This window comes from Myotis davidii, unplaced genomic scaffold (assembly GCF_000327345.1).
Source record: "Myotis davidii unplaced genomic scaffold, ASM32734v1 scaffold299, whole genome shotgun sequence".
Taxonomy (NCBI): Eukaryota; Metazoa; Chordata; class Mammalia; order Chiroptera; family Vespertilionidae; genus Myotis; species Myotis davidii.
The window spans coordinates 165,782-172,277 of NW_006293088.1; the positions used below are offsets into that span (position 1 = coordinate 165,782).

Here is a 6,496-nt window from a genome sequence, read left to right on the forward strand (position 1 = left end):
CAATTTTGCTTTTTTTTAAAAAAAAAAGTATTTACTATAAATTGTAAATGTGCCCAGCTGGTGTGATTCAGTCATAACATGTCTCAGTGGTTGAGCAATGACCTATGAACCAGGAGGTCAGGGTTTGATTCACGGTCAGGGCATATGCCTGGGTTATGGGCTCGATCCCCAGTGTAGGGTGTGCAGGAGGCAGCCAATCAATGATTCTCTCTCATCGATGTTTCTATCTCTCTCTCCCTTCCCCTCTAAAATCAATAAAAATGTATCTTAAAAAAATAAATAAAAGGGAAGGTAACAAATAATGGAGCTAAACCAGAAGCTTCTGCAGTGGCAATAACAGACTAATTTGCCTGAAAAGTCTTCCGTTACAAATACTCCAGAAGTGCCAGGTAAGCTCTAGCAAATATCCCTTTAAATGCTTGGCTGAGCTCTCCCAAAAGTAAGGAAATTACCAGAGGTGAGAAACCAGGAGGGAACAGAAGCCAGAGCAGTAAGCGTGTCCCCTGGGGCGGGACTGTCTCCTTGGGAACTTAGAGACCCAGGGCCAGGCCTCACTGGATTAGGGTTCAAATTAATACCACCTGATGGTCCAGGAATCCCAAGTCAAAAAGAGGATACCAGCTTGCTCTGGAGAAGACAGGTCCTCCATCCAGGCTACCCAGGTTCCCATCTGTGAATACATGAGCAGCTTTAACGATGAGCTCAGAATCCAGACTTACTTTAAAACACACCAGGGAGCCCTGGCTGGTTTGGCTCAGTGGATAGAGTGTTGACCTGCAGACCGAAGGGTCCCTGGTTCGATTCCGGTCAAGGGCACATCCCTGGGTCACAGCTCCATCCGCACTAGGGGGCATGCAGGAGGCGGCCGACTCATGATTCTCTCTTATAGATGATGTTTCTATCTCTCTCCCTCCTTCTCTCTTCCTCTCTGAAATCGATAAAAATATATATTTTTTAAAAATAACACACACACACGGGAAAAAACTACCATGCAGAGAGTCTCAGAAACAACAAATATCTCGATTAGACCGTCAAGCCTCCATAGAACAGTCTGAAGAGGTCCCCTCCAAAGAAGTGTTTACAATTATTAAAGACATAAATTAAAGCATTGAAAATAAGTGGAAAGAACAAAGCACTAAAAAAAGAACTGGAAATTTTGAATGCATAAATAAGCAGAACAACAAATTAATGTTTCTCCGTTTTCTTCCTCCCTCTCCCTAAAATCAATCAGAAATAATAATAATCTATGTATAAGGCGCTTAACCTATCCTGAAGCAAGCTATAATGATGATGATAATAAAGAAGGAGGATTAAGAAATAGAATTCCAGCCCTGGCCAGGTGGCTCAGTTAGTTGGAGCATCATCCCGGACACCAAAAAAGGTTGCAGGTTCAATCCCCAGTCAGGGCATTTACCTAGGTTGCAGGTTTGATCCCCTGTTGCCTCTCGTACAGGAGGCAACCAGTCTGTGTTTCGCTCTCATGCTCGCTGTCACTCTCCCCCTTCCTCTCTCTCTAAAATCAGTAAACATATCCTCAGATTTAAAAATGAAACGAAATAAAGAGAATTCCAGCCCTGGCTGGGTAGCTCAGTTGGTTGGAGCGTCGTCCCAATGCACCAAGGTTGTGGGTTCGGTCTCCGGTCAGGGCACAGGCAGGAGGCAGCCAGTGAGTGCATGAATGAGTGGAGCGGCAGATCGATGTTTCCTCATTCTCCCCCGCCCTTTAAGATCAATAGATGGAAATTGGGGTGGGGTGGGGGGGAACAACATAAAAAAAAAAAGAATTCCGGAACTTCGCTTTTTTGTTTTGTTCTATAAAAGCCTTTACAGCAAGAACTCGGTCCAGTTTCCTCCCTAGCCCCTATGGATTTAGGCCGGCATTACTGCCCATGGCATTTGCAAGATGAAACCAAGGCAGAGCTTTCGATCCACCATTGGCGGTGGAGTCGCCGCGAAGATGCAGATTTTCGTGAAAACCCTCACGGGGAAGACCATCACTCTCGAGGTTGAACCCTCGGATGCGATAGAAAATGTCAAAGCCAGGATCCAGGCTAAGAAGGAATTCCTCCTGATCGGCAAAGACTGATCTTTGCTGGCAAGCAACTGGAAGACGGGTGTACAGTACTTTGACCACAACACTCAAAAGGTGTCCACTCCTCATCTTGAGTTGAGACCTCGGGATGGTGCTAAGAAAAGGAAGAAGTCTTACACCACTCCCGAGAAGAACAAGCCAGAAGAGAAAGAAGGTCACGCTGGCTCCTGAAATACTACGAAGTGGATGAGAACGGAGTGCCATCAGATGAATGTGGTGCTGGAGTTTCTGTGGCCAGCCACCTTGACAGACGTGGTGGCAAATGTTGTCTACCCTATTGCTTCAACAGGCCAGAAGACAAGTCATTGTATTTGGGTGAATAAAAGACATGGACTAACAAACAAAAAAACAAGGCAGAGAGTTTGTCAGCGAGCTCACAGATACGTTTCCACATGCTGACCTGAGCCCCTCAGCTCCCGCTGGGCTGAGAGCTGTGCTGAGCGTCACATGCTCACTCGGGCATCACCTGTCACCCGGGCAGCGGCTCTTTCATCCTCCTGACGGCCGACACCACATTTGACGTGACTCAGTTCCCTCCGTGGCATCCATCCACCAGTTCTCAGTCTGTTTTGTCCTCAGATACATCCAGCTTTTGTCCCCCGAGTGGGAGCGAGGAGGGTTCAGGCGTGCAGATTAATTTCCCGGGTGCCAGGATGCTGGTGCCAGCCTTACCACTTTGCATGGCCCAAATCAAAGAGACGGGGACCACAAGGAGCAGATGAAGGCTTACTCGTCCCCTGAAGAATTCATCCCACATCCTAATAATACATCCAAATGATGCTCTTTAAGCAATTCTTCCCAGTGGGGGGGTGGGGGGGAGACGGGCAGTGTCCTTGTTGCCTTAGCTCTGTCTCCCTTCCCCCGTCTCCCCCCACTCCCCCCCCCCCCGCCCCTGTGGTTTCTCTCTATGTGCTTATCATGCTGGGTTTTGAGGGGAGAGTGTTGGAATGGATCTTGTTTGTGCTGGATGCAATTCATATTCCCTTCAAGGTCTGTTTCCTGGACCGGCCGTCAGGAGATAATTTCCTCCTCCATTTGCCGCTTATCGCTCCCTGCACACACGACCCCCTGCCAGGAGGGAGAAAATCCAGCTCTCTCGCGTCTCAAACTTGAGATCCTTTGGTCTTCACAGCCCAGGAGAATCTCATGATTGACAACGTGACACGCATGCGGGAGTGGGTGGGGGGCCTTCCCAGCTGAGAGGAGGCTGTTTGGAAACACCAGGGCAGGCCTGCCTCGCTTTACAAGAGCCTACGGAATGGAAAAGACAGAGCGCCAAAGGCAAGCCGGGAGCGCTTATCCCAGTGGCGGAGCGGCCTTCCCTGTACAGAAGGGTTCTCCTTGGGCTTTCAGATAGAGCCGGCCCTGTTTGGTATATTTTAAGAATACAGTGGGGCCTTGACTTACAAGTTTAATTCGTTCCGTGACAGAGCTCGTAACTCAAATTACTCGTATGTCAAATCAACAGTGAACGAGTGAGACACGTGATGCTGGGCTGATGTTGTGGCGTTCACTGTGACGTTCGCTGCGCCAACTAGCAGTGGGGTATCTGAAGCTGGCTCGTAACCCGAATTTTAGCTCGCAACTCCAAGCAAAAAATCAGCCGACAGACGGCTCATATATCGTAAAACTCGTTAGTCGGGACACTCGTAAGTCAAGGCCCCACTGTATTTTGGTTTACCCAGCTGGCGTGGCTTCGTGGTTGAGTGTCCACCTGTGAACCAGGAGATCACAGTTCGATTTGATGTTTCTATCTCCCCCTCTCTCTCTCTCTTCCCTTCCTCTCTGAAATCAATAAAAATATATATATTTTTTAAAATGTTTAGTTTTATAAAAACTCAACTTATATACAATTTTTTAAGGCCAAGGTTATAGAGTAGATGGAAGTTTGCTATTGCAAAGACAGTGTTTGTTCTCATACTAAAGGTGGTACCTGAGCAAGGAGCTTAATTTTTTTTTGAAAAGCTAAGGCAGTCTCCAGGCTGAGAAGGGCCATGTGGTAAAAGGGTTCCACTGTGAGCCGCTGAAAGCATGAGGCACTTGACAAGATAGAAACTGGTTTATCCACATTCTCACGGGTAAAAGTAAGCTATAGGACTCTCTTTAATGCTTTCAAAAGTCACAAGGTGAATTGTAGCAACTGGAATAAATGTGAACACGTTTCAGCAAACATTCATTGTTCCTGCAGCAAAACAGCGGTGAAGTCTCACGGTAGCTCTTATGAAATGTTAAATCTGGTGTCTTTTGTTGGTCTTGAAAAGCGGAGGCGTCTGCATGAATTCTCGTCATGGGAGGGATGGTCTGTGCCCCGGGAAGGGGCCTGCTTCATACTAAAGGTGGTACCTGAGCAAGGAGCTTCTGCCTTTTACCTGGACGGCTGAAATCTGCTTTTATGAGATTTTGGACCAAGCAATGAATTTTGACATTTTTTCACTTCCATCACCTACTACAGCGGCCAGCATCTATTTCCTAGCCCAAGTTTCCCCTCCCAGACAATCCTGTTAGGGAATGGTGACAGCTCTGAGCTGCCCCACAGAACTCCACCCTGTGTCTAAAGTGATTCTCGCCGACCTCCCTTAGCTAACACCTGTGTGTTCCGAGAGCCCGTCACATGGCTTCTCCTACGTTTGTAACATCACGGAGAGCAGGTTTGCAAAGTCTCTAAAACATCAGAAGAGCACGTCTGAGTGTGTCAACAGTCTGAGGATGACAGAGGAAAAGGTCTAGTAAGACCATTGCCATCCAGCTTCAGAGATGAGTAAATGTGTTTCCAGCTCGCCGCCCGCCCTGACTTGATTCGGCAGTGCCCTGGACCGTCTAATGAGGTTTAACTCCTTGTCTCAGTCCAAGGTCACGGGCAACTTCAGGATGCTAGCCGCTGCCCTGGGTAACTGTCAGGAATCCTGCTTTGCCACTTCTGGCCACAAGGGGTCCCAGCTCTCCCAAGTGTCAACACCCAGGGATGGAAAGAGGTCCCAGCTCTTTTGTGAGGTTCTGTGGGCAGAGCAGGTGGCTTGAGTGGGCGGCCCCCAGAGAGCGCTGCTGAGCTCAGCCTTGGGCCCTGGGTCAATAACCGTTTGGCGCTGTGGGAGCCGTGATAACGCACATGCAATCGCCGTGCTTCGTGTTATTACTGCAAACAGCAGAAAGCATGGCCCCGGGGAGCAGGCAGCTCTCTGTGCAATCTGGGTTCTGGTCCCAGCTTTGTTCCCACTCCCTGTGTGGCCTTGCCCCCCAGCCCCTCTGGGACTCAGTCTCCTCATCTGCCCAGGGAAAGGGCTGGAATAAAATCTCATCCTCTACAGCTTTGCTGCAACGTAAGCACCTGAAATAGCCCTGACATCAAGGGGTGTCTGAGTCAGCCTTCTGTTCAGCACAGACCGCCAGCTTACTTACTGAAGTCTTCCATCCTTCTGCCAGATAATCACCTCCTGGAAGCAAAAGGGGTGAAATCAGCATTCTGTGCCCCGGAATTTTTCAACGTCAGAGCCAGAGGAGCACTCAGAGAACTTGGTACTGCAGGGGTTCTCAAACTTCTCTCAGCCTGGAACCCTTTCCTCAGACAAACTCTGACATGGAAGCCCAAACAGAATACGATAAGCTGGACTCTGGTTAGAAACTGGAGCCCAGAGAGAGGAGGCCAGCTGTCCGAGGTCACTCAGCAACAGAGCGGCAAAGCTGGGTGGAGCTGCCCCCTCCTGGGCCCATTCCCCAGCAGTGACACTGAGCCCGCAGAGACGTGTGGGAGCTCAGAAACCTAAGGAAGGGCCACGTGTGGGGAACTGGGAATTGAACCAGGGCTTTGCAGTCGCAGAGAACATCTCCTGGCTTTCCTGAGGGGGTGGCAGTTCATTCATTCAGTCGGTCATTAATGCAAATTTTAATTAGGCACCAGGTATACGCCAGGTACTGTGCTAAGCCCATGAGGCTGTGGATAAGGCAGCTCAAGCACTCGCCCTCATTGGACCTGGAGGTTAGAGGCGGAGACAGACATGAACAAGTGGTAAATGACAAGAAGAAAAATGCAGCGGAGTAAAGTGATGGAGAGTGACAGAATGGGGGGTGCGTGGGTAACCCTCATTGGTCAAGAGCGGTGCTTCTCTGAGTGTGGTAATTGCAGCTACCTGCGAACTCTTGGTTTCCGGGCTGCAGCAAGATAGAAGAAAGGCTCCTTCCCGGTTTCCACAGGAGCAGCCCTGGGCCATGAACGGCACTTGGAACCACCCTGGCCTAAAATATCTCTGAGCCATTAGGTCAGTGCTGTGTGTTGGTGTGTTAGGGTTTCAAATCCACATGTCTGTAACTTAAGTGAAGCTGTTTTGATCTAAGGAGTAATTTGTCTGCACTGGGGAGGCCATGTCGGGATGATGTGGTCAGAATCGTTGTGCTACTCAGTGTTGATTT

The 6,496-nt window shown here is 49.1% G+C and overlaps 1 protein-coding gene across 1 annotated transcript in view; it reads left to right on the forward strand.

Moving 5' to 3' along the window:
- Positions 1 to 6,496, forward strand: part of TMCO4 (transmembrane and coiled-coil domains 4) — a 70,296-nt gene that overhangs the window by 49,256 nt on the left and 14,544 nt on the right. The gene's annotated exons all lie outside the window — the stretch shown is intronic.